At 45.0% G+C, this 27,886-nt stretch overlaps 1 pseudogene; it reads left to right on the top strand.

The window, feature by feature from the left end:
* LOC115083299 overlaps window positions 1–23,734 on the top strand; it is a 40,170-nt pseudogene extending 16,436 nt beyond the window's left edge.
* Window positions 23,735–27,886: the final 4,152 nt, after the last annotated feature.

The raw sequence follows: 27,886 nt of genomic DNA, 5'->3' as shown, positions 1-27,886 counted from the left end.
ATGAAACACCTACAAACTGGTAAGAAACAATCAGGCTGATGCAATACAGTGTGCTCAGCCTAGCACACAGGTTGCTGTGTGGTTGGACGCACTTTTTGGATGTGCTACAATAACTCCCCATGCAATAATGGGATTAGTGCATCCATAATGTACGTCCAAACCAGTGCTTAGCTAACAGCGCTCATCACATGTACGTGCCATATAGATGAGGCTATTAGCTATTACTCCCTATGCAGAAAATTACCATGAGCCCGAGGCGCTCGTTTTTACTCCCAAAAATTAACACCAGCCCTGGAGCTGGCGTTAAGTCTTGAGGCGCCCCGAGCCTCCACATAAAAGAAGAAAATACTTCTGTGGTTCATCCCACACTTAATATCATTGCAATACTAAGTAGGAGGAACCACAGGAAGCAGCATGAAAAAAAAAAAATCTTGACGGTGGTCAGGTTAGGAAAACGGATGCTCAAATTACGGGCGTCTGATGTGCACAGGTTAGGAAAATGGACGTTCTTTAATTAAGCGTCCGTTTTCCTAGCTAGTGCACAATCATATCTCCTGGGCGCCCGATGCCATGGATGCACTAGGGACGCCCAATTTGTCCCTAGTGCATCCTTTTTAGTGTGGCAGCTCATTTGCCTGTTACGTCGGGCGCCCAGGAGATGGGGATGTGCGTGAGTTGAAAAAAACATGCCCCCAGTTTGGACGCAAGTTTTTTCGCACTTGATATTGCATCGGCCCCGTTAGAGGCATCCAGTGCTATCGTGCTGCTCACAACCTCTTTCTTCACATAAAATAAAACCACACAATCAACAAACTCAACAAACAACGGTTGGAATCAAAATCGGCCACAGCTTTATTAAACCACAATTATATAGACGTAGATACCCGAGCATAACATCAACACCTAAATCATTGCACCATGATCATTCACCACATCCCCAGCAAGATTCCAAAGATGAAAGGAAGGGTGGAGGGAACCTGAGAACAGAAAAAAAAAGGGGAGGGAGAGAAAAAGCACCGGCCCACAGAACCTGTTCTTGTATCCTCATCCCCACGTGCATTTCCCCTTCCAACGTTCCCAGTGGAGCCAGTCAAACAGTAGCAAATCTTGCAATGGTTTGAAAACACTGGGAAGAACGGACTCCCAACCATGTGATCCCCGACCACCCTTCTGATCCTAAACTGCCCGAGTTTGCCTGCAGCAAAACCAGGAGCCCATACTGACTTGGACAAACCAGGACCTGTCCTGCCCTGCCTGATCACGTAGTTAAAAACAATATCTAGCATCATAGAACACGACTGCAGATAAGGCCTGCAAAGGCCCATCTAATCTGCCCATTCCTGATGCTGTACCACAGAACCTACCTATTCTCTGGCTTTACCCTCACATCCGTGGATCCTCTATACTTATGCCATTCTTTTCTTAATTCTGTTTCTCTTGTTGCCTCCAACACCTCCACCCTCTCTGTGGAGAAACATTTCCTTGTGATAGTCTGGAGTCTACCTCCTTTGAGCCTCATATCACAACCCCTAGTTATGGAATTTCCTTTCCATTGAAAAATGTTTGTTTCTCAAACATTATTTATACCGCTGAGGTATTTTAATGTCTCTATCACAGGGGTAAACAACTTTGGTCCTGGAGTGCCCCAAGCTATTCTGGTTTTCAGGATATCCACAATGAATATGCATGAGGTATTTGCAAGCACTTCCTCTTTTGTATGCAGGACCGGAGTTGCCTTCCCATGTTCTGTAGATATATAGATATACATATATATATATATATACATATACATATACATAGATATACATATATAGACACACACACACACACACATATCCTTAAATGTCATTTTATAGGACTTATGCTGCAGACTGCACCATATTAATAGCCCATCCCTGAATTGCCTCTGCTTTGTCTAAATCTTTCTGGAGATTCGGTCTCCAATGCTGGACACAGTGCGCGCATCAGTTCTCCTTTTAAAGGGGCCAGGGTGGGAATCCAGCCTGTGGCCCCGGATGTTGAAGTCACTGGGTCCTGGTACTTAAGGTGGGCCCAGCCACTGCTTTCTTGCCTTGGCAACAGGTCTCCACACTAGTCGTGTGCTTAGTTGCTTCTCCTGTGACTCCTCCGTGTTCCTGGTTCCTGATTTGTCTGCGTTCCTGTTCCTGATCCTGGTATCCGTTCCTGCTTCTGTGTTCCGTGAATACCCTTCTTGTTGCTACTGACTGACTCCTGGCTCTGACCACTGCTTTGTCTGACCAAGCTACTGATTGTCTCCTCGCTCTGACCACTGCTTCGTCTGACCACGCTACTGAGTGTCTCCTAGCTCTGACCTCTGCTTTGTCTGACTAAGATTCTGCTCGTCTCTGGGTTTGACCTTCGCCTTGCCTGACTATTCTCTAATTGACTTCCGGTTTTGACCCATGCTTGTCTTGCCACTCTTCCTTGCCTGCCGACTGCCCTGACTTCAGCCTGCTCTACGACGTTCCTCTTGTCTTCATTCTGGACTTGGCCTTTCAGGCTTCGACCTGTTCTTACTCGGGTGCCCTTTGTCTGCCTCCTGTTCTCATTGGTGCCTGGGTCTCCGGGACTCCACCTCGTCCCAATCAGATCACTGAATTCTACTGTTGCTGACCCCTGGCTGACCTCGTCGTCGTCCCTGAGAAGACCTCGGATGGAGGCCCACCTAAGTCCAGCCGGCCCGGTACCCAACCTGCGGCTAAGTCCAGCCGGCCTGGTACCCAACCTGTGGCTAACAAGGGCTGGTATTGGCGAAGCTCCAGCCGGCCTCCGTCAGTCAGCCAGCTCCGCCTGGTGATGGTGGGGACCCATAGGACTTGCCCAGCGGGTTGCGTCAACCCCACCTCGGCCCAAGGTTCCACTTCCTGTTAATTTTTAGTAATATGGACTATTGTAATGCACTTCTTCTGGGCCTCCCTAAAAATGTGATCAAGCCTTTACAACTGCTCCAGAACTCGGCAGCTAGGGTGTTGCTGGGGGTAGGAAGATATGAACATTTATTTATTTATTTATTTATATTCTTTTTTTTTATACCGAAGTATAGCTGAGTGCCTTCACCCCGGTTTACAAAGTAACAACATCATACAATGAACAAGTTATAAGTTATAACGCAGAACAGGAAAAGAAAAATATAACATCTCGGCAAAAAGCAGAGTATAACATGTTAGCAGGAGACAATTTAAGACTTGGTTTAGAAGATTACTTATTAGAGGAGCATTAGGGTTCAAGATTAAGATTGATATAAATCATATCAGTCTGTGAATGATTGTCTAAACAACCATGTTTTTAGTTCTTTTTTGAAGGTTTTGGAATCTCTGATAGAGCTTAGGTATCCAGGGATGGAGTTCCATTCTATCGGACCAGCTATCGAGAAGGCTCTATGTCTTGTAGCGGATAGTTTCGCAGAAGATAGTGGGGGAATGATTAGTTGTAATTTGTTAGAAGATCTTGAAGAGCGGGGTGATTTGTGAATTGCAATCATGTTATCCAGAGTGGAATTGTTGTCTTTGTAAATTTCGTTATGTAGAATGGTTAAGGACTTGTATTTAATTCTTTGTGAAATTGGTAGCCAATGAAGGTTTTTTAGGGGTGGAGAGATGTGATCAAACTTCTTTTTGCCAGTGAGCACTCGTACAGCAGCATTCTGCAGTAATTGTAGCCGGCTTTATTCTATCTTCATTGGTTACCAGTAGAATATAGAATTCATTATAAGATTTTGACAATAGTTCATAAAATAGTTAATAATCTAGATGATGATCGTTTGGGAACAAGATTACTGGTATATGTGCCTCAAAGAGAGCTACGATCAGCGAATAAGGGTTTTTTGATAATACCTTCAACCTGACAGATTTGTTTAAATATGGTATGGGAAAGGGCTGTAACAGTAGCAGGATCGTTACGCTGGAATTTAATGCCAGAAGAACTGCAATTTCTGAGGGATCTGAAATTGTTTAAAAAAACATTAAAAACTTGGCTTTTTAGGGAGGAGTTTGAAAAAATTAAATTTGATTAAAACAGTGGGTGGGAGGTGTTTTTTGTATGGCATAGGTTAGGTGGTATTAAAAAAAAAGGGGGGGACAAGATGCTTTTGAATTTGTGTATGTACTTTTGTACTTTTATTATTTTATTATTTATTTATTTAAAATCTTTTCTATACCGTCGTTAAGCGGGTGCCATCACAACGGTTCACAATAGGGCACAAAAATTATATGTTGTATAAAGTGTCTGGAATTCTAACTCTAAACAGGTGCCATCAATATACTGTAACATAATTTCACAATAAATATTATTTGGTGGGTGTTATAAGTCATGTCCAGTTTTTTCTTACTCCGCTATAAGATATAGTACTACTTAACTCTAGTTCTTTGTTGTTTAAAAATAAAAAGGGAGAATTTAGAATATAAAAAATGAGAAACACACGCTTTAAGAAAATAGGTGTGTGTGTGGGGATTTGACTGACCGCTACCAACATTTCCCTGGGTTCTCCTCTCAATTCTCTTGGTGATGTCAAAATTGTTTTAAATGTCTTTTAATATGTTTTTATTGTATGTGATTTGTATTAATGATGTAAACCATTTAGATTTAAGATAAATGGTTTAAAATAATAAATAAATAAATGCAACCCTGGAGGTTCTGGATTTCGGATTCCTACTTAAGAGCCTAACTTTAGTTTCCAGAACCTCCTTCCTGCACCTTCCTATGTCACTGATACTCATATCTACCTTGACAGTCAGCTCCTCCCCAGCACTCTCTAAAATCTTACGGGCCGATTCAGTAAAGTCCATGGGACAGCGGACGAACGCCCGCTCTCCCGGTGCGCGCGCAGACCACTCGCCAGTGCGCGCGATCCTGTATTTAAATTAGGTGGTGCGGTAGAAACAGGCAAAAGGAGGCGCTAGGGACACTAGCGCGTCCCTAGCGCCTCCTTTTGACCCGGAGGGACGGCTGTCAGCGGGTTTGACAGCCGTCGCTCAATTTTGCTGGCGTCGGTTCTCGAGCCCGCTGACAGCCACGGGCTCGGAAACCGGACGCCGGCAAAATTGAGCGTCCGGTTTTCGGCCCGACAGCCGCCGGCCCATTTAAATTTTTTTTTTTTTTTTACTTTACTTTTTTTACTTTTTCTTTTTTTGATATTAAGTCGGAGGGTGCACAGAAAAGCAGTTTTTACTGCTTTTCTGTGCACTTCCTGGTGCCGGCAGAAACTAGCGCCTACCTTTGGATAGGCGCTAATTTCTTAAAGTAAAATGTGCCTTTTACTTTCTGTATCGTGCGGGCATACCTAATAGGGCCTTCAACATGCATTTGCATGTTGAGGGCGCTATTAGGTGCCGCGTGTTGGACGCACATTTTCCGCCCCTTACTGAATAAGGGGTAAGGGAAAACGCGCGTCCAAGGGCAGGTTAACAGTGTGCTCCTTTGGAGCGCACTGTTCTGTATCGGCATTTTATTTAGGTGATGTTTGAGATCCACTACCTTTGCACGAGATAGACCAGTTACCAACTGGACTTTGCTCTTTCACCTCCCATTCCCCATCCAAGTGTCCTTAGCAAAGAACTAGAAAGACCAAACTCCCTCATTAATGAAGAAAGGATCTTAGAGAATGCCCATTCCCCAACTGCCAGACACATTTTAATCTGCTGTTATGTGTGTTTCTGTGAGTTCAATCTGTACTCTTTAATGCAGGAGAGAGAGAGAGAGAGAGAGAGAGAGAGAGAGAGAGAGAGAGAGAGAGAGAGAGAGAGAGAGAGAGAGAGAGAGAGAGAGAGAGAGAGAGAGAGACTCTAGCCATACTACCCTTACACTAGATAGGTATTTATATCCCTATGGGAGGCCCACCTAGTAATTCGAGGTGAGGTTTAGGTATTAGTGTAGGGGTTAGGGGCCACTTTGACATGCAAAGTGAGATGTACGAACAGAATTGTGCTCTCTGGTGAAGATTTCAGGACCTTTGGAGTGAGGAAACTCACCCAAAGATGAGATTTGTGCAATGTTCTCTCAACCTAGCTTGATGTTGAGTCCATCAAGCTAGGTTGAGAGAACATTTATTTATTTATTTGTTCAGTTTTATATACCGTCATTCGGTTCCGCCATCATAATGGTTTACAAAAATCAAACAGAGAATAAACTATTAAAAACATTGATGCATAAATTAATAGTGGAAAAGAAGAAGGGATCGGGGAGAGGTTGGTGGTGAAAAAGGGAGCATAAGGAAAAGAAGGGAAAAGGATAGTGGTAACAGTGTTGGTATTTAAACATATTCAGGATGGTCTTCTAGTGTTAATTATAAGTTCATATTGCTATTATGATGGTCATTGCCAGATGATATTTCATTATCTCTTTTGCATGAGTATGGTTGGTAGTCTTGGTTAAAATTAGATTGTTGAAATAAATAACATTGCACAAATCCCAACTTTGGGTGAGTGTCCTCACTCCGAGGGTCATCAAACTTCACTAGAGATCACAGTTCTGTTTGTACATCTCACTTTGAATGTCAAAGTGGCCCCTAACCCCTACACTAATACCTAAACCTCACCTCGAATTACTAGGTGGGCCTCCCATAGGGATATAAATATCTATCTAGTGTGCAAGTATGGCTAGGTGCTCTCTCTATTTCTCTCTTTTCCCCCCAGTGGTTGTATGTAGGAAATACCACATTCTGGCACTTATCTGAAAGTGTGAAAAAGTTATCACAATTTGCAGAAACTTAGCTCTTTGCATAGGTATTATTGCAATAAAGTGCCTATTACCATAAAACACACCCCTTTGTCTATCGCAGGTGATATTTAGTGCATTTTGATAAATCCAGGCCTTAGCTGGATAAGTAGTGCCCTTAAGACTTATTCGGCTAAGTAGCAGCAAAGCCACTACTTAGTCTGAGAAGTTGGAACTTACCTGCATAAGAGCAATATATATCTGTATGTTTTTTTACATGCACACGGGTTGCTGGGCACATTTGTAGGTATTTTATAACTTGTGCATATCATATACATATACATGTGGATTATTAAATACAGTTTTCCATGTGCCCATATACACGCATAAATGGGCACGTGCGCATCTGTTTTAATGTTATCGTCCCTGAGGTCCACGATCAAAAGCATTTAGCTGGATAACTCAGAAGATATCTGGCTAAATGAAGACTTGGACACTTTACCGGCTAAATTCTAGCTGGATAATAAGTTAGCCAGCTAGAATTTAGCCAGATATAAGTTAGGGGTGTCTCGGGGGTATAACTGGGAAGAGTTAAGTTAGCTGGATAAACGTATCCAGCTAACTTTAAGGTAACTGGATATTTATTTATTTAAAATTGCTTATATACCGCTTATAAAACCATCAAAGCGGTTTACAATAAAACATCCATAAAAATGATTACAAAATCAAAGATAAAAATATAAAGACTTTGAGGCGACACAGCACCCAGTATAGGCTAAATTAGTTGGATACGTTTATCTGGTTAGTTAGCCGAGCCACACAGTGGCTGAACGTAGACCTCCTTATTTATGCCTGAGCCAGAATAGGACTGCTGCAGCGAATTGTACTGAGCAAAATAGGCCACGGCAAGCAAAAACAATGAGACGTTCAAATCTACCTCTATGGCCTGATAAGCCTCTAATAAGACCCAAAGTGCTGATGAGTGCATTAATACCAGCCAGTACTAAAATATCAAATTTGGAAGCCCCATTCCACTATGTACCGAGTACCGAGTTTAATCCTGCAAGGCTTATTCTGCCAAATGAAACCAGTGATTGCATTGTTCGAATGGGCAGATGTTGCTGCAGGAACGTCACAAAGGAAGGTGTTGAAACATATACAGTATAACAATCTGGGCAGTACATTCATTTTGAAAAGATTTATTTCTCTTAGGTTCAGCATTAGCCATTAAATTCTCTTTGTATTTATGGAGTATCTCCAGTGTTTAGTAAACAAAGGAGGTAAGGCTTAGCTTGTTGGGCATGAGGTGCCTGTCTGGCGGCACTGCCAGAGACTGTTTCTAAGTTTCGCAGTCACAGGAGCAGTCACACTGGAGTTCTTTGATGCTCGAAATCCCTGAGCTAGGCTTTGTGATGTTCATCTGCTAAAGAATAGAGAGGAGGTTGTCTTTCTGCCTGTTGCTATGGCAGTTTAAAGAGAGTTGCTGTCCTTGAAGCTCTATGCTGTACTGAAACCATTAAAGGTACTTTTACAAGAGCCTTATTCAAACATTATAAATCAGGAGTCCCGAAATCCTTCCTCCTCCCAACAGAGAACAAGATGCTGACCCGATGACTCGTTGGCAAGGCTGCATGCATTCAGGTTCCACTTTTTGCCTCTGTGGCTGGCAGGGACTAAGGATTGCCACGGAGGATGCTGTCACAGCCATAGCAGGTGGGGACAAGGGAAACAGTTGGGAGTCCCAACCGGTCACTCAACTGTGACACCCACTTACCGGCAGACACCGGGTGCAGATGCATTGTGCTTTGGAAGGAGCCACAGTCTGCGGCCTCTAGCCAAGGACTGCCACTGCAGCATCTGGGCTAACCAGGACGTGGATTAGAAATGGGCAACATAGCCCAGGTAGTTGTAAATGAAGGCTCATAGTGCTGATTCTGATTAACCTGGAGTCCCAAAGGAGAAGGAAAAAATTGCTGGCCTTAGGCACTGGGGGGCCGATTTTAAAAGTTACGCGCGTGAGGTACATTTGTGCACTCCACCCGGTGCGCATAAATGTACACCCGATTTTATAACATGAGCGCACTGCCGCGCGCATGTTATAAAATCCAAGGTCAGCGCGTGCAAGGGGGTGCACACGTTTGCACCTTGCACGCGGCGAGCCCTAGGGAAAGCCCAATGACTTTCCCCGTTCCCTCCAAGGCCGTTCCGAAATTGGAGCGGCCTTGGAGGGGAACTTATTTTTGGTCACCCCCCACCTTTTTCTCCCTTCCTCTATCTAACCCACCCCCCAGCCCTACCTAAATCCCCCCCTACCTTATTTCGGCGAGTTATGCCTGCCAGAGGCAGGCGTAACTTGCATGCACCGGCCAGCTGCTGGCGCGTGAACCTCCGGCACGGCCGCTGTGCCGGAGGACTCAGGAATGCCCCCGGCCCTGCCCCCGGACCACTGCCACGCCCCCAGACCCGCCCCTGGACTGCCCATTTTTTAAAGCCCCGGGACATACGCGCATCCCGGGGCTTGCACGCGCCACTGAGCCTATGCAAAATAGGCTCGGCGCGCGCAGGGGTAGGTTTTCAGGGGTTACGCATGTATCTTATGCATGTAACCCTTTGAAAATCTACTCCTGGGTGACTCTGGTGTTGCTGAAAAAGTTACCTTGGCTCCCAGTCGACTTCCGCATACAATTTAAAATTGCTCGGTTTTTAAAGCCACTCATGACAATGGAAGCCAAATATTTGTGGGACTGACTGATTAATTAAATCCAGTCACCAGCTGCACTCTTCACAGGCAACTCTACTGGTTGCCTCCGAAGGCTATTAGATTTGTCTGCATTAGGAAATGTGTTTTTTCATGTGTAGCTCTATAATTTTGGATTTGCCTACCATTTGAGACTCGGATAATGACCTGTTATTTAGATTTTAGAAAGTCTTTTAAGATTTTTTTTCTTAGGCTTTTGTTTGATTTTCTTGTGCCAGTTCCATAATTTGATATGAACTTATGATGCTGTTATTTTATTGAGGTATTCACAGCTGATATTCTTTCCTATTATTCTTTTTATTTATTTGTGTATCGTTTGTTGTGACATGCTGCTATCTTATATTTTTTTATATCTATTTTTGGGTTTTTATTGTTAGCATCCTTGTTTGGGATACCTTTGTTTTATTTGCCTTATTTTGCCATTGTTTTTATTTGCTTGTTGTCTAGTGTACTTTTTGCAAAATTATTGGTTGTACCTCTAGGAGTAGTTGTCTGTATACTAACAAGTAATAAGCTTAATAAATTAATGAAAATGAAATGAATTTGGAAATTTAATGGTGCGCATCCTGGCCGTGTGGGTGCCGCGACCAGGCCTGCTCACCTCACGCTGCCCTCTACGAGCTCCGGTCTTGCCGCTGCTGCCAGCTCCCGGCGTCCCTTACGCTCACCACGGCCCTCTCCGGCTTCCTCCACGCTGCAGGCCTCGCAGCGGAATTCCCATCAGGACTCCGCATCTTCGGCCGCCTCGGCCCCGCCCCTAGGCGCATGCGCGGCCGACGTCCTCAGATTTAAAAGGCCAAGTGCGGGAAACCTGACTCGGACACGAATTAATGACATCACATGGAAGCCCTATATAAAGCGAGGTCCTGCCCCCAGGACCTCACTTTGGCAATCGGGTCGACACCTCGGTGTACTAGTTTGCATGTTCCTTGTATCTGATCCTTGTTCCAGCGTCTCCTTGTTCCAGCGTCTCCTTGCTCCAGCGTCTCCTTGTTCCAGCGTCTCCTTGCTCCAGCGTCTCCTTGTTCCAGCGTCTCCTTGCTCCAGCGTCTCCTTGTTCCAGCGTCTCCTTGTTCCAGCGTCTCCTTGCTCCAGCGTCTCCTTGTTCCAGCGTCTCCTTGCTCCAGCGTCTCCTTGCTCCAGCGTCTCCTTGTTCCAGCGTCTCCTTGCTCCAGCGTCTCCTTGTTCCAGCGTCTCCTTGTTCCAGCATCTCCTTGCTCCAGCGTCTCCTTGTTCCAGCGTCTCCTTGTTCCAGCGTCTCCTTGCTCCAGCGTCTCCTTGTTCCAGCGTCTCCTTGTTCCAGCGTCTCCTTGCTCCAGCGTCTCCTTGTTCCAGCGTCTCCTTGCTCCAGTGTTCCCTTGTTCCAGCGTCTCCAGTGTTCCTGCATCCTGTGTCCTTCCTGTGTCCTTACTCAGGTAGTACCTTCCCGGATTGATCTCTGGTACTGACCTTGGCCTGTCTGACTACTCTCTTCATCTGCTACCTGGAACTGACCCTCGCTTGTCTTGACTATGCGCGGACTGACCCTGGTATTGACCCCTGCTTCGGCTGACCACTTCTGGACAGATACACTGGCATTGACCCTTGTGCTTCACTCGGACACTCTCTTCTGGCCTATCGTGACTACCAGACCAACCTGCTTGGATTCAACCCGCGGCCTTCACCAGACTAGACCTGCAGGTGCTGCCTGCCTTGCCCGGAGAACCTTCCTGAACTGCTACCTCCCTGAGGTCTCTGGAGCTTCCAGTTCAGGTCTAGTCCATCCTCTCAGCATCAGCCGCGCACCCTTGCTCCTGGTGGGCACACCCCTCTGCTACCTCTCTGGGAGACCATCTGAGGCCCACCTAAGGCCAGGTGGTCCAGGTACCCAAGGGCTCAACCTGCAGAAACCCTGCACTGTTATTGGTGAAGCTCCAGTCAGCCTCTGTCTCCTCCTGTGCTCCGCCTCCTGGTGGCAGGCGCTCTCTGGGTCCAACCAGAGGGCCGTACCAATCCTGCACCAGGCCAAGGGTCCACCTCCAGCGCAACATTTAAGTCTAATCGTAAGCCACATTACATAGCATCATGCACCTAAACCTTGGTTCCCAAACACAGGGAGGTCCATATTCATAAGCAATTAGCTGAATAACTCAGAAGTTATCCGGCTAAATGAAGATGTGGGAACTTTTCTGGCTAAATTCTAGTCGGCTAATAAGTTAGCCATTTAGAATTTAGCCAGCTAAGTTAGGGGATGTTCTGGGAGTGTAACTGTAAGGAGTTGAGTTAGCCAGCTAAGGGCCTGATTTACTAAGGCTTTTCTCCCATTCTGTGTCTATGGGAAAGATGCTTAGTAAATGAGGCCCTATGTTATTTGGCTAACTGCGATATTCACAGTTAGCCAGCTACTATAGCTGGCTAAGTCTGGTCAGGCCAAAGAGCCGTCCTAAGGATAGCCGGCTACGTTCAGTAACACAGCTGCACGACTGCAAGGGACCTTCCTTTTTGGTTTAAATGCCTGGATTTTTCCAGAGGTGAAAATCAGTTTAAAACGATTTTCACCCTAATTTGGCACAATCATTGGAAACGATGGGGGTGGGGGGAGACCGCATGGGCCATGGCAACAGAACAAGTGAAGTCTCATTGTGCTATCCCCCACCCCCGGCGACAGCTACCACCGACGCTGCTGCTACTGCTGCTACCCCCGCCCCGAACCCTAATCCCGGTCACTCACCCTCTTTGTTCTTAAAATTGGAGGATCTTCGTCATGCAGCACCTCGGTCCCTCTATCTCTTCCTCGGCTGCTGGCAACTGAATGATGTCCTCGGGCGCCAACAGCCGCGGAACAGGAAGAGAACCAAGGCCCGTAGACGGCGGTTCTTCAGGTGTTTGGAGGTGGGCGAGTGGTGGGATTGCGGCAGTGCCGGGGGAGGGTTGGGGTGGGAGTGAAGGAGGTGGGTGAGGGGATTACGGCGGGAGGGAGTGTAAGAGGTGAGTGAGGGGATTATGGTTGGGAGGGAGTAAAAGAGTGAGGGGAGTTTGCAAGATATTAATACACAAGAAGCAAACCTTTTTGAATGGAAAGTCAATTGTAAAGTTAGGGTCATGATATGAAGTTCCAAGACGGAAGGTCCAGAAACAATGTCAGCCAGTACTTTTTCACAGGGAGGGCGATGGATACCTTGAACGCCCTTCCACAGGAAGTGGTGGAAGCAAAAACAATAACAAAATAAAAAAAACAAAACAAAACAGTGGGATAAACACAAAGGATTCCTGGATCCTGACGCACTGGATAACCAGCGTGCAGTGGTAGGTTCAGCCCATAACAGCAGTGGTATGACTGCTTTGTGCTTCCAGGAATCAGGGCGGAGGAAGATGGTGTTGGGTTGCAGATAGGGAATTCTCTGTATGTGTGTACCTAAATGGAATTAATCGCTATCGGGCAGACTGAATGAACCATTGTAGTTTCTATTTGCTGTCATTTACTATGTCACTATGTATGAAACTCCTGCTACCAACAAATATCTGCAGGTACGCTGCCAGATACTAAACTGCTAAAATGCTTCTGCTCTTTTGATCTCACTCCCTGCCGCATCTTCCATGGTGATGAGGGCAGGCTTGTAAACCTGCTTAAGTGCATGTTAAATGTGGAATGTTTCAGTGCTGTGAGTCATATTCAGGGGAAGTGAGATGTCTCTGTCCTCTATGGATAAGTGGTAAGAACTCTAAACTCTATGCCCCATTCTCCCCTCCCTTTTTTCCTCTTCCTGTAGTTTTCACCCAGTTAGGGGTATTTCTTTTTGGCCCTTGCTGTCAGAGACTTTTTTGCTTTGTTGACTCTGCCCATCTTCTGTTAAAGTTGGCTCTTGTATGGCCCTCTCGGGATGAGGGCCCATTATAGACTTCTCGGGTTGAAGCTGCTAAAGGCCTCTGCTGTGTTTTCCTCAGGTTTCAAGAGGAGTGAGTGCTACTTTATTTTCTATCTTCCGTTCAGGTTTATGCCAAAAATTATGCTTTTCCAAAATTCACATATGGGTGAAAAAATATTCACAGTGGGCTTCAATAAGAGAATTTCTACCTGAAAGGCAAAAAACAGTTAAATTTGCCAGTTCTGTGTCTTTTCACCATTGCATTTAATAAAAATAGAGGGGCATGTGAATGGCTTGAAATAGGAAAATGTTTCAGTTAAATTCAACAGCAAACACTTTTACAGAAGTACACATATTCTGTGATTTTCTGTTAAAACAGAGATTTTACCTTTTTCTCTTCCCTGTGTGCATCAGACTTCCAAGAAGGTTGACGTAACCTGAACGGAATGGTCATAGTTACAATCCTTATATCAATGAGTATGAGTTGGACAGATGTTTGTACAACAACCTCACTAGTTCTGGTGATTGTTCTTTCTTTTTCTTTTGGTGTTAGGACATGGGAGGTGGCTTGGGTGTTGGATAAAGTATGGGAACTAGAGAGAAAGGTGACAGAAACTGACTTGGATAAGGAGCAATTTTCTGCATATGGTCAAATGTCAATGGCTGACAGCTGGACTATATCCTTAGCAGAGCATGAAAGGAATAGACAGACAGACTGAATGAATGAAAAATTGGCCCATATCTACCATCATTTTCATTCACTATGCATTATGTTAGCCTCAGAAAAAACATGAGAAAGTACTTATTTGTTGAGAGGCAATGGATGACTGGAATGGCCTATCAGCAGAGTTGATGGAGGCCAGTACCGTAACCGTTGTGATTCTGGCTGCTGCGCAGCCTCCCTTCCACCAGAGGACCCCAGTGAGCGCGGCTCCAAACTATTCTCCAGCATTCTCTGGCTCCTGTCCGCAGCCTGTGCTTCAGCCTCCATGCCAGAAGGGGACCTCCAGGAGCTCTCTCTCCCCTGACTATCCCAGCCCCAACCTGTATCACACCCAGACTCCTGTCCTACTTAATCCAGCCTGTCCTTCTCCTCAGTGCTTCGTCATCAAGTCTTTCTTGGCTTCCTGCTCTAGCCACCTCTGCCTTGTGGATTTCTCAAGCCATTCCTAGCTTTGTCTCCTGTCATGTGGTTGCCTTAACATGAATGTGCAGTCGTAGGATGCACATTTTCTTTGCAGTGGTGGGGTATTGGGGAGTAGGAGAATGGGAGTAGGGAAAGCATTCTTTTACATAGCATGTAAGTCTGTTACAGACTGAGAGGTTGGATTACAGTTAAGTGATCTCTCCCTTTTCTGTGCTGGTGAGAGTGTGCTTTGACCTAATTTCCTTTCCAGCAGCTTTCCGTTGCCCTTAAAATACAAGCTGAAATCTGCTAATTAGTTAAATCTCTCTTCTCACCATAATTTTTATTTAAGACAATTAGAATTATTTTTCAAGTAAAAAAAGAAAAAAGTGGGGTTTTTTTTGTTGTTGTTTCTGACTGCTTGATACTTGTTGATTATTAATGAGCAATCCTTGTGACATTAGATCTACCCTGGTATGTGTTACTTTTCACTGTGGCTGTCGTCTCCTTAGTGTCTATCAGCGGGGGATTGTTAATGAGTGATCGAAATAAGCGTCTATTTCCTGCAAAAGCAAAATCCCCAGAGCTTTGTTGCTGTTTGTATTAATTAAGCTATTTAAAAAGAGGAGTATATGGGTCACTGAATAACAACTGTTGCTATGATAGTGCTCACCAGTTACAAAAGACTGGTGAAAGTGTCTCCCAGGGTCGTAGCTTGAGCCGCCTCTGTACCATTCCTGGCACAAGAATCTGCAAGAGGCATCGTTAGGGAGCCTTGCTTTTCTCCCTGGGATTGAAGTTTTGGGCCCGTGCCTTACCATGTTCTGCGATTACGAAACCCCAGGGCTGGCACATAACTGGTGAAGAGCAGGGCTGGGAGCCCTTTGTGTTGAGAATGGAATGGGAGGCTGAGTGCCGTGATGCAGGGCTGCTGTCGGAGGTAAGTGGTACCAGTCAAAATTGTGATACTTTTTTCTTTTTGTTGCCTGGATAGTATTCACAGTTCCTTTAGTTAAACTGATGTTTGTTTTTAAATCTCTTTACGTTTTCGGCTTATTTAACAAGGGCAAGAAAAGGTTGTTGGTTTGAATAGTGGTACTGGGCATGATTCACAGTCCTGCTGCTTAGAGGCTGTTTCAGTGAATCTCTTTATTTCAAGGTTTTTCCCTTTTTTTTTTTCTTTAGTAGCGCAGACAGAGTTAGTACAGGCGGCAGGCAGTGCATCAAATAAAGCCATGAAGACTTTTTAAAATTTTGTCAGATTTACTGTTTGAAAAATCTGCCTCTGGACTTCAACCTCTGCCAAAGGTGTTTGGGGGCAAAAAAAATCAACAAATGTAGGAGAACCGATATTATCTAACTCAGCTGCCACTAAAACCAAGCAAAGTCATTATGAACTACAGTCTTTTCTCCCATTTTACTTTATTGCAGAGGTGATAATGGTGCTTACATATTTTGCAAAGCTTTACGGAGCCCCCTCCTGCAGTGATCCTCGCTGGAACGCCATGCAGGCATGATGGTGGAAAAATATCAAAGTCCATATTCAGCCACTGGCCGTAGTGCAAAGTTAGCTGAATAAATTTATCTGGCTAACTTTTGTTACATATTCAGTGGCACAGCTGTTTCAAAGTTAGCCAGGTAATGATTTGGCTGAGCTACTTACAGAATGCTGCATATCGAGCTGACTCCACCCTGCCCCCAACTTATCTTTCTGTCTTTTTCTCTGGATAAAGTGCTGGCCACTGAGCATGACTGGATTTTCCAGTGGTGCCATTCGTACAGCTAAATACGAAAGCACCAAAAGCCATTTATCCGGGTAAAAGTACGAGTAAGGATCAACAGCCCTGATCTAACCCACTTGTGGGAAAACTAGGTGGCGTTAGATCTGGGGGAGGCAACAACATGCATGGTTTTGTATGTTGAAAACTCTGCACATTGCTTTTCATGGAAAGAGTATCTGCAGAAAAACAGAGTGCAAATCTGCGCAGGCCCTTTTTTTTCCTGGCTGATGATAGGGGAACATCTTTCTCTTGGGTAGGTTCAGTGCTCAGTGAGGAACGAGGAGCAGTGGCAGTCTCCACTGGTCCATGCACATGTAGCCCTACCCTCCACTCATGGCTGGTCCCAAGCCTGACTGTGATTTGCATGTGGCAGTCGTGTTAGTAATGTAAGTCAATGTGAGGCTTGTGAGCCAGTGCAAGATCACAGGGTCCTGCAGCGGCCTGATACTTCCTCATGCAGGGCTTCCTGTTATTACAGAAGACTCTTCAGTGCCCCTGAAGGGCCTGTGAGCGCATGCTGGCTCACAGGCCCCCAAGATGACGTCCACTATTAATGCTGTTGCTGCTGGTGCCTATTGAGCCCTACTGTTGGAGGCAGTTTTATCTCCCACTAATGGTTTTTTACGACCCACAGTTGGGGAAGCCCTGGCCTAAGAAAAAAAAAATATTTTGGGCCAAAAAAAAAAAAGAGACGTACTAGTAAGATCCAACAAGAAAGCAATAGAGGTTTTTAAGAACTGTCTTTTACTTCCTTTTTCTCCCTTCATCTTGGTCTTCCATGCCCCTCTCCCAAGATAGCATTCCCTGCCACCTATCTGAATCCTCACTGCTCTGAGGTTGGAAGAGCGTCGTCTCTGACTCATACTCTCAGCCTCTGTTCGGCCAGCAGGAGCCATATCGGTGGCAGCAGCCTTTCCTTCCCCTTCTAACCTGGGTGTGCCATGCAGGTGGTGTGCTCGGGCCCATCAGCCAAGATGGGCGATCTGAACCCACATCCCCAGGTACCGTACTGCACAGCACTGTGGCCTGAGGCATAGGGCTGGACCCTGTTTAACAGATTTTTTTTAAAACAACTGTTTATATTAGGGTTACATTTGTAGCCCTCACCCAGAGTGTTTAGTCCCAAGGGCCCACAATCACATTTGTAACCTCTGGGTTTGCTCCGGCTTAGCTGGCTCTTTCCCAGCTCGACTCTTGAAACCTGGGGAGGATTCTTTCTATGGGGCGAGACTCTTGTCTATGGCCCAGACAATGAAAGAAACGTTAGTGTGTGTGTGTCCCTCGTGTGTATTTATAACTGTGGCATCCTCTAGAGGGAGATGCTGTGAATAACCAAACAGGACCAGGTGCTGGGTGTTAAATAATAATCCACTGATGGGTTTAAGGCAAATCAAAGTCCATCTTTAAATATATGTCTTTACAGATAAGAGGGTTTCGCTGTGGGTAGGTATCCTTTTCTTTCAGCTCACTGGTTGAGCTTCCCAATTGGTGGTGTAAATTGTGCATTCAAAGCTCTCCCAGCGGCTCAGCCGGGATTCCTAGGTCAGGGGTCCCCCTACTAGCGCACGAAAATCCTAACTTCCCGAACACCTAGCCCTGTGTCCTGGTCCCAAATTAGTGGAGATCCGGATGGGGGTCTCCTCGTTCTTCCTTGACTCTATTAAGTGAATCTGAAAGGGTGACTCCTCGGGTTGAAAAGTCTTTGGGAGGGAACCTGCTGATCCAGCCAGGCTCCCAGTGAAGAGGGGAGGCTTAAAACCTCTTCGCAACAAAACAAAAATGTTTTTTCCTTCTTGCAAAACAGGATACCTTTCGGCCATCAAATATCTCACTCAGAAAGATCTGGCACCGGTCTTGCCCACCTAGGGAGGAGAGTGGGGCTCATGGATCTGGCTTGAGAGACCTTTTGCCCTGAAGGGAAATCCATCAAAAATCTATCTTACTAAACTAAATACTTAGGGATCCTCTAGTACAGTGGTTCCCAACCCTGTCCTGGGGACCCCCCAGCCAGTTGGGTTTTCAGCATACGCATGAGAGAAAATTTGCTGCATTGAACCTCCATAGCATGCACATTTTCTCTCATGCGTATTCATTGTGGATATCCTGAAAACCCAACTGGCTGGGGGTCCCCAGGACAGGGTTGGAAACCACTGCTCTAGCAAGTTGTGCTCAGAGGCCAAACCCTACAGAAAAAGGGGGAAAACCGATGACACAGGAGGCTTCAGCAGGGAGGAAAAAATTCTACATCCTGCTTCTCTGGTGTCTCCTCTAAAATGAAACTAGCCACAACCTAAACTACAAAATGGCTGGTTATATAGGGCCTGAGTAACCAATCCCTGCTCTCCTAGGTAGGAGGAGGGTGAGGGGGATGGATACCTCTAAAGTTGTTTAGGCAAAGGAAATGGAACCGGGGATATTCAGTGGCAGGCTGGAGGGTCTGGCCGCACTCATGACATTGCCAATGCGCTTTAGCTCCACTTGTTAGACAACTGTCAATCTTTCCTTCTATTTAAGTTTGGACTTTTGTATCTAGACCCCTGTTTTGTTTAAATATAATTGTAGGCTGGCACAATTTTAAGATTCTGTTTTGTGAGAGGTGTCTTCCTTTCAGCTCATCGGGCAGAGGACTTGTCTTAAAGCCCCACAAAAACTAATTTCAGTCTTCATTTATATAACAGCATTCCATACTTATTCAATGAAAAATACTTCCATTGCTGAGCCACTCCAAGAAAGAATAAAAAAAGCTTAAGATTTATCTCTGGCAGAAGAGGCAGCTCTAAGCACTGTGTCAGTCAGACATGCAGCAGGATGACTAATGCTTCTCAGTAACTTTTTTTTTTAAAAATAAGGCTTTTTTTCTGGCATTTCCCCAACGTTGCCAAGGTTTGACATTTCTGAATAGTAGATTGAGCAAATGGGATCTATGCATAGCCTTAATGCATTTTTGTTCGTATATTATCAGTTGTATCTTTCACTTAGTAGTACTAGCTGACACTCCTGGAAATTGGCCAGAGATTCCTATGCCTTGCCTTCCCCAGCCCCAGCGCAGGCTGCCCTCTCCTCTGCAGCTCCAGGAACAGCAAAGCCTGCCTTTGCCCCTCAGCTCCAGCCACAGCAGCAGTACAGCCGCCCGTGGAAAATCCCAGGAGGCTCCTATCTATTGCCGTTCTCCCCTGCTGCCCCAGCTCCAGCATAGTTTGAACTTCCCCCAGCCCCAATACAGCCAGCCTTCCTGCCAGGCCAAGCCCCAGTCACGCTAGCCTCCAGGGATTGGACTCCTTTTCTGAGAGCTGGAAGCTCTTTGCACCAAATGGACACATACAACCTCTCACCAACTGGTAGATAATCATATATGTGGCCCTCAGCACGAAAGACTGGATAACCCCCTACTTGCTGCTGGACTACTGTCTTCATCGTAATTTTGTTCAGATGTTAATGATTTAAAATTTCTATAATATACATAACACCGGTGTGATATGTATATTATACAGGAACATCGGTATATAAAAACTAAAAATAAATAAATAAGAGAGTAGGGATATTCAAACTAATCAAAAGCAATTTTTTGGTTTATTTTATATATGTCTGTCAATGATCCTCCAGAGACTATAATTAATCTATTTATAGTTGCCTAGTTACATACCTTATTGGCTCTTGTTTTGAACTAATTCCATGTTATTGTACCAAATAAATAAATCTGTTGAAACTTTATAGGACATGGTGTTTTGGCACATGCCTTCTGGTCTTCTGCTGCTGGAAAGGGTGTGGTCAGCTCATTAATACAAGTTACAAGAGCGGCATTCTTATTATAGGTCAACAATACTCTTAAACATTTAAAAACATGTTAATAAGTTTATTTGGAAGTTTGTGCTACATAATTTCTGTTTCAAATGTCTACATATATTAGTCAGAGATTTTTCAGTTGTCTTCATATATTAGTCAAGGATTTGTCTTAGGACACTTTATATCACTCACTATTTCTCGTTCATACTTCTAAGACTGACTATGCTTTTTAATTTTGTGGTTCTCTGCATATTGATATATTATTTTAGATCATATGCATTTTTGAAGAGCCAGGTTTTCAGCTCACGTTTGAATCTCTTTCTTTCTGTTAAAAGACGTAGCGACTCTGGTAGAGAATTCCACAGCTTGGACCCTGCTATGGAAAACATTCGGTCTTTTATTTGCATTAGATGTGTACTTCGCGTTGTAGGCACAGTTAGTAGCCCTTTATTGTGTGATCTTAGTATTTGCTGTGGTTTGTATGTTTGGAGATTTGCCCCTATTAAGCAGGGGATTCTATCATTGATTATGTTATAAATAAATGTTAGTACGTTACAATGGATTCTGGATTATACTGGCAGCCAGTGCAGAGCTATCAGTGAGGGGGTGATGTGGTCAAATTTTCTTGTTCCTAGTAGAAGTCTTGCAGAGGCATTTTGTAGTAACTGTAGTGGTTTTATATAAGTCCAGAGGATAGTTCTTGTAATAGGGAGTTACAGTAATCTATATTTGAGAAAATTAGTGTTTGTAATACAGTGTGGAAGTTCTGGAATTTTAGTACTGGTTTTAACCGATGTAATATTTGCAGCTTGGAGTATCCTGTTTTAATTAATTTGTTTATGTGCTTTTTCACTGTGATGTTCTCATCGATCTGTTTTCCTAGGTCTCGTATTTGTTCGGAGGCTGTAATTTGAAAATCACCCAGGTCTAGGGGTGGCGGTTTAACTGTGGAGGAGTTTCTTCTTAGCCATACAGTTTCAGTTTTATTTGTTTTTAGTGTTAGTTTAAGCTGTTTCAGTTCATGCTGTATTGCCTTCATGTATGTTGAGACTGTTGATGCTGTATTTTCAGTTGATTTAGCGAAAGGAATGTAGAACTATATGTCATCAGCATATAAGAAGTTGATTCCTAGTTTTGCTAGTAGAGTGGACAAAGGAAGCATATAAATGTTGAAAAGTGTTGCAGATAATGCTGAACCCTGGGGGACATCTGTATCGATACGGAAAGTGTCAGATATGTGGCTGCCCAGTTTGACTTGGAGTGTTCTGTCAGCTAGGAAGGAAGAGAACCATTTAAGAACACTTCTGTCTATTCCAATTTTTCTCATCTGATGGCACAGCAGGGTATGGTCCACAGTGTCGAAGGCTGCTTTCAAGTTTAATAAAACCAGGATGTAAGATTTGTCAATGTCAAATCCTTATAGTACCGGGTCCATTAAGGATATTAGTAGAGTTTCTATTGAGCGATCTTTTCAAAATATACAATGAGTAATGGCATGAGATCATAGCATAACAGGGACATAAAGTAATAGTGAGTCAGGGTAGGAGAAATTAGAGATATATATCGAATAAGGTGTAAAAGACGATCTGTGTGGATAGTTTAAAATGGATACTTTGTTGGTGGGGAGCTTTGGAGGAGACAGCAGAATCTGTGGTGGAATGCAACGAGTTGGTCTTTATGTGCTGTAGCAGTCACTGGAAGAATAACAGATAACAAGATGTGCTTCCTGATGTTTGTTTCAGAAGAATCCCCACCTGCTTCACTATATATCAGGACGAGCTAACAGAAAGAGAAACAGAACCTTATTATTTGCTGTTACTTAGTGAAAGCTACTTAACGCTGATCATGGACAAAGTGAAAAAACATTTCCTGAAGGTGATGAGACCAGAGGATGTAGGTGAGATTTGGTTTGATTATGAAGGCACACCTTTGTTTGCTGTTTGACCTTCAAGCATCAAATACAGGTCTCCCATGGAACATCACAGTATACTTTAAGTCTTTCTGAGAGAAAGATCTCCCTCACTGTTTCTCTAAATATGTAATAGAAACTCATTTCATGTCTTGTGTGAAGAAAGCTGATACCTTAAATCATAAAGGCCAAGTGATCAATGAGATGCAGAAGAAAGATCACAAGTGGCTCTGGATAGGCTTGCAGAATGACAAGTTTGACCAGTTTTGGGCCATAAGTTGAAAACTCATGGAGTACCCTGCAGAAGAGGATGGATTACTTTATATCCATTTTAGAATATATCAGGTACAGGAAGATGATTAAGGAGCATCTTTTTCAACAAATATATGATTTAAATAGATCTGCTTTGTGTTATGCTCGCTGCCCGTGGCAACCCCGCGGTGCGGCCCTCGTACCTTACTGCACAGCCTCCAGGAGCCAGCTCTTCGTCGCTGGCGGCAGTGGGCTGCCAGCCCCGACCTCAGGCGTCCACCAGTGCCTCTGGCCTTGCATCGAGTCCTGGGGGCTCCAGCCAGGACACCTCCATCCATCGAGTTTCTTGGTGTGCGCCGCAGAGAGACACCTCCAGTAGCACCACGCCTCCCTATAGGCGGGAGCATGCCACCTTGATACCTTTAAAGGGCCTGCAGCGGGAACCAGGCCCAGACCCAGATGATGATGTCATGTTCAGCACCATATAAATACTCCGGTTTTCCACAGAAGCTTCGCCTTTGCAGCAGGTCTCCTTGGTTTGCCTATCCCTGGTTTCCAAGTGCTTGTTGCTTCTCCATGTTTCCTGATTGTGTTCCTGTGACTTCGGTTCCTGTGTTTGTCTTGTCTTCGTTTGCTGATAGACTTCCTGGTTTGACCTCTGCTTTGCCCGAGTACACCTGCCTTCTCCAAGCCTGATCTCTGCTTTGTCTGACTACGCCTGCCTACTCCAAGCCTGACCATTGCTTCGCCTGACCATGCCTGCCTTCTCCATGGTTCCATGTTGTTTGCTACACCATCTTATTGCTATCAATCTTAATTCCAGCTTGACAGTGACTTATCTGTCTATCTTCTGGACGTGGACTATTAAGGCTTCCTCTGCTCAGGCACCCTCAGTTTCTCCTGGTCCCTTGGTGCTTGTTCTAGTTCCTTATCCCATCCAAGATAGTAGTACTCTATCTGCAGGCTGCTGTCACTGGGCTGAACCATCTACTACTCATACCGATTCTCAAGGCCCGCCTAAGTCCTGCCGGCTCAACCTAAGGAGAATGTGGGCTGGTATAGGTGAAGCTCCAGTGGCCTCTCGCTTCAGCCCTGCTGATGGTGGGGACCCGTTGCGTCAACCCCACCTCAGCCCAAGAATCCACCTCAAATGCAACACTTTGCTTTTAAATTGCCCAATGGCTAGCCCTAGTAATAAATCAGAGTGATCATTCAGTCTGTATTGTATTATTTTGTGATCCTTTTGACAATGTTGTGATTGTTTTTACTTTTGACATGTTATTACGTTTTAGTATTTCTGTTTTTAGCTTTTTTTAATACATATTTTTAATGTTATGTTTATTACTTTTAATTTCTGTTTTTAGTTTTATGAATGTTTACTTGTAAACCATTTAGTAAGGTTGATAAATGGTCTAGAAATATATAAATAAAAAAAAATACTGACACACTGCAACTGTTTCAGGTTCAGAGACTTTTTAGTAAAAGGCTAGGGAGTTTTGAAAAGCCATGTTTTCTGAAGACTAGCAGGTTAGTTGCTAGTCTGATGTTGAGAAGCAAAGAGCTCCATAGTGCTGGAGCTTCTCCTGAGAAGGTGCTCTCTCTGGTACTAGTAGGTATTGGTCCCTTAGTGGTGGCACCATTAGTCGTTCTTGTGGCAGTGACCTCAGAGAGTGAGAGAGCATATAAGGGTTTAGACTTTGGCTCAGATGCAGAAGGGTACAGCCATTCTGGGGCTTGAAGGTCAGAACCAGGGTTTTAAACTTGGTTCAATGTAGGGATTTTAAGATAAGTATGATTTTTTGAATTCCTTTGCAGTTAACAGCATATGTGTTGTAGTGTTTTTTAAAGTTGCAGGTGCCGAGTCAGGTTTTTTTGGAATCCTGATGCAGAGATAGTTAAAATAATTGAGGCGGGAGATTATGCAAATGTGGATGACTGTAGTAAAGGCTGAGCCACCAAAGTTGGGACAGAGATGGCGAAGTTCGCATAGATGAAAGAAAACTGCCTTGAGTCTTGAAGGTCAGCTTGGAGTCTAAGATGAATAGACTTTATGTTTGATGGGATGAGGTGTCTCTTTGAGAGTCACCTGAGACTTTAAGAGTTTGAGGTCTCTTTCACCCATCCATAGCACTTCTGTCTTTTGTGGATTGAACTTTAGTTTATTGTGGCATAACAAGCCAGAAATCTTTTCCAGGCACAGTTAAGTAGCACAGTTGATGCATGGGAAACTGTATATATAATAACATTAGGGTACAAGAGAAACACTGGGTTCATGACCCTAAGTCCTGACCGAATTGCAGCAAAAGAAAATGATGTAATTCCCATACCAGGAGTGTTACAGAGTGCTCCTATTTTCCCCTTTAAACCTGTGCAGAACCAGGCTGGATGCCTGATCCACCTTAAATCCCACAAAAGGGAGAGAGCTGTATGGGCAGGGAGAGTACTGAAGGTGAGACCAGCTGGGACAGGATAAGTTTGTGAGCCCAGCTGAGATCAGGAGGCCTTTACCTCTCTAGGAGAGGCAGCTTCTGTAAAGCATTTCTGTTTAAACCAGGAGGGATTGAATGTACACTGTCCAGAGAGGGAAGACAATCTACAAACTCTGTAAGTGAGTACTGCTAAGGTACGCAGTCCAGCGTTGCTGTGTTGAATGTGTAAATAAAAGTTAAAACTGCTTTGAAAAGGCTGGAGTCAGTGTGGCTTTGAGACCCCAGCCAGGGAAACACCGATAGGTCTCCCACTTATGGTGTCAGAAGTTGGATTTTTTTTGCAAGGCACAGAGAAAAACCCCAAGTCTCCAAGGCAGGACTGTGAATTGAAGTCTGTTGTGTGGCCTGCCAAGAGGTTGGAGGCAAAGTGCTGCTCAAAAGAGTAGGCAGCTGAAGTTTGTGTGGCTTGCATGCAGAAAATAAAGAGGAAAAGTTTGTCTAGCCTTGCCTAAAAAAAGGGGGGCTGGGACAGAAAAACAGTGCTGCTAGGGAGTTAGAGCACTGAAAGTTAAAGCTTGCTGGCTCAAGGAAGATAACAGAGTGAAAAAAAAACCCCTGAAATTGCCTTTAAATAGAGAGTGATCTATGGAGACTGGCAGGTAGTCACATTTTAGATTTTTCTTTACAAACTAAAGAGAGAAGCTCCGTCTGAGTTACATCTGCTACACAGTGTAGTTAGTGCTGGTGAGGCAGGTTTTTTTTTTCTTTTTAATGAGAAAAAAAAACACAGGAAAAAGCAGTTGTGCACTGTGGCTGGAGCAGGGTGTGGCCCAGACAGAAACTGAAACTGCTAGCAAGTGCAGAACAGGGGGTGATCCCTATAGAGATTGCTGCTATCAGAGGCCTGGGCAATACTACCAAAAGCCTGGTCTGGATTCACTGGGTGTACTGCAGTGCAGGAGAAAGAAGAAAGAATAGCTATGTACTTCTGTGTAGTGGGAGTTCCTCACTCTCAAGAGCCGGCAGAGAAGGAGAAACTGAGACTGGAGGTCTGGCAGAAGGAAAGGCCAGCCAGGCTAGTAAGGCCTGCAAAGCCAGTCTTACATGCTGTAGATGTTCAGAGAGAGGGAGGCAGATTTAAATGGCTACATCCGATTGTTGAAGTACAGGAGATTGCAGCAGAGATGACCCAAATAGAGAGGGAGATAAAGGCAACTCGCCAGAGAGAACAGTATGTTAGTGAATGAACTGAGAAAACCTGCCAGCCTGCCAAAAGTGAAGCCAGGCAAGGCTGTAGGGCTCCTGAAAACTGAAGAAGCACAGCAGCCATTTGAATTATGTGACTGGCGCGAGACCCTTCCACTCCAGGGCAAGCGGAAAGTAGCAACGGGGCTGAAGCCAAAATAGTCCCTGAGCGGTGCATTCTAGGGAGACCTGTGGAGGGCACTACTGAAAGCCCAGAGGGAGGCAATTTAGGGTGCCAGAAAGCTGGAGAAAGCCCAGAGACGGGCTGTGGAGAGCCCTGAGAGAGGGGCCACGGGGTGCCCAGAAGGGGGCAATACTGAGTGGCCTGTGAGAGGCAGTTTCAAGTGGCCAGAGGAAGGCAGCATGAAGGAGCCTGAGAGACGTGCTGCCAAGGGGCCAGTTGAAGAGGCCGCAGAGGCCATGGAGTCCCCAGAGAGAGGGACTATGGAGAAGCCAGATAGAGGTGCTGCCGTGGAGAAGCCAGAAGGTGGGGCTAAGGAGATTCTGGAGAAAGGAAGTGTAGAGACCCCAGCAAGAGGGGCTACAGAGGAGCCAATGCATGGCACTGACAAGGAGTCAGACAGAGTCATGGTGGATTCGCCAGAGGGCTCTGATCGTGATGGTGCATAAGTCACCGTAGAGAGGAGTGACGAGTAATTACTGCAAGTCCCACAGCCAGTCCAAGGAATCCCGTTAGGGTAGAAGTGGCCAGGCAGATAAAGGACTGTGGGTGCACACTGGGCCAAGGGTGCAGTGGGTGGTACTCTTGTTGTCTGGGCTAACCCTAATGCGTGAGCATGACCCTAGATCCCCATCCCATACTGGTGGGAGACCAGATTTAGGGGAGTGGGTTGTGTGGTACTTCTTTGGATAGGAACCAGGGGGGAGTGTTAGGGTTAGGGTGTTGGTCCGGGGGGGGGTGGGAGTAATAAGTTCCCCCTGGACCAATGGTTCAAGCTGTGAGGAGGGGGGATGTGATGGAGTGCCCCTATTTTCCCCTTTAAACCTGTGCAGGACCAGGTTGGATGCCTGATCCACCTTAAATCCCGTAGAGGGAGAGAGCTTTGTGGGAGGGGACCCTGCTGGGCAGGGAGAGTCCGGAAGGTGAGACCAGCTGGGACAGGATAAGTTTTGTGAGCCCAGCTGGTATCAGGAGGCTTCTACATCTCCAGGAGATGCAATTCCTGTAAAGTGTCTCTGTCCGAACCAGGAGGAATTGCATGTACACTGCTATCCAGAGAGGGGAGGCAGTCTACAAACCCTGTCTGTAAGGGAGTACTGCTAAGGAAGGCAGTCCAGCCTTGCTGTGTTGATTGTGTAAATAAAAGTTAAAACTGCTTTGAGAAGGCTGGAGTCAGTGTGGCTTTGAGCCCCCCCCCCCCCCCCCAGCCAGGGAAACACCAGTTGGTCTCTCCCGAAGGAGACAAAAGATGATTCCAGAAAAACCAGCCCTAGTGGCCAAGAAAAGAGATAACAAGAACAGCTTTCCTAATAAGTATCAGTACCAATCAACTATTCTGTACTGCTGTATATGTAGAGAGACAAAAGATTACAAGTATCGGGAAATGCATTTGGAGACCAGGAAAATGTGGCAGAAAGATACAGGAATAATTCTATTTGTCTTAGGCATCACTGGCCTGATTTTAAGAGAGAATTTCCCAGCACCCCTTGATATGCTGCTAATGTGCATTAACCTCTTGTGAGCTGCAGAAGGAGGCGCTCTTTGGCAGAATGCCAGTATTAAGAAACATGCTAGCAGTAAATATGAGAGATTGAGATCTTACCTAACATGCCCTGGTTTACGAGTGAGGTTCCTTTCTGTCACGTTCCTCACAAAACAAATCGATTTGGAGATACAAACTAGATAAATTTAAAAACTCCATTCAGGCAGAGGTAGAGAAAAAGATCTTTCTGGAACAAAATATAAATGCCTGTGTAGAAATTAACCCCTAAGTCTTGTGCTCGCTGGCACAGTAGAGCCAATAGGGATCCTCTTTTTAGATGAATAGTCACTAATATTCAAAATAAGGGGGACATACCATTGACTTAAGTTACCTAGCAACATATTTGCAAACTCAAGGGAACT

Source organism: Rhinatrema bivittatum, chromosome 2 (assembly GCF_901001135.1).
Source record: "Rhinatrema bivittatum chromosome 2, aRhiBiv1.1, whole genome shotgun sequence".
NCBI lineage: Eukaryota > Metazoa > Chordata > Amphibia > Gymnophiona > Rhinatrematidae > Rhinatrema > Rhinatrema bivittatum.
The sequence above is the reverse complement of the archived record's forward strand: the minus strand, read 5'-3'. Positions and strand labels throughout refer to the sequence as shown.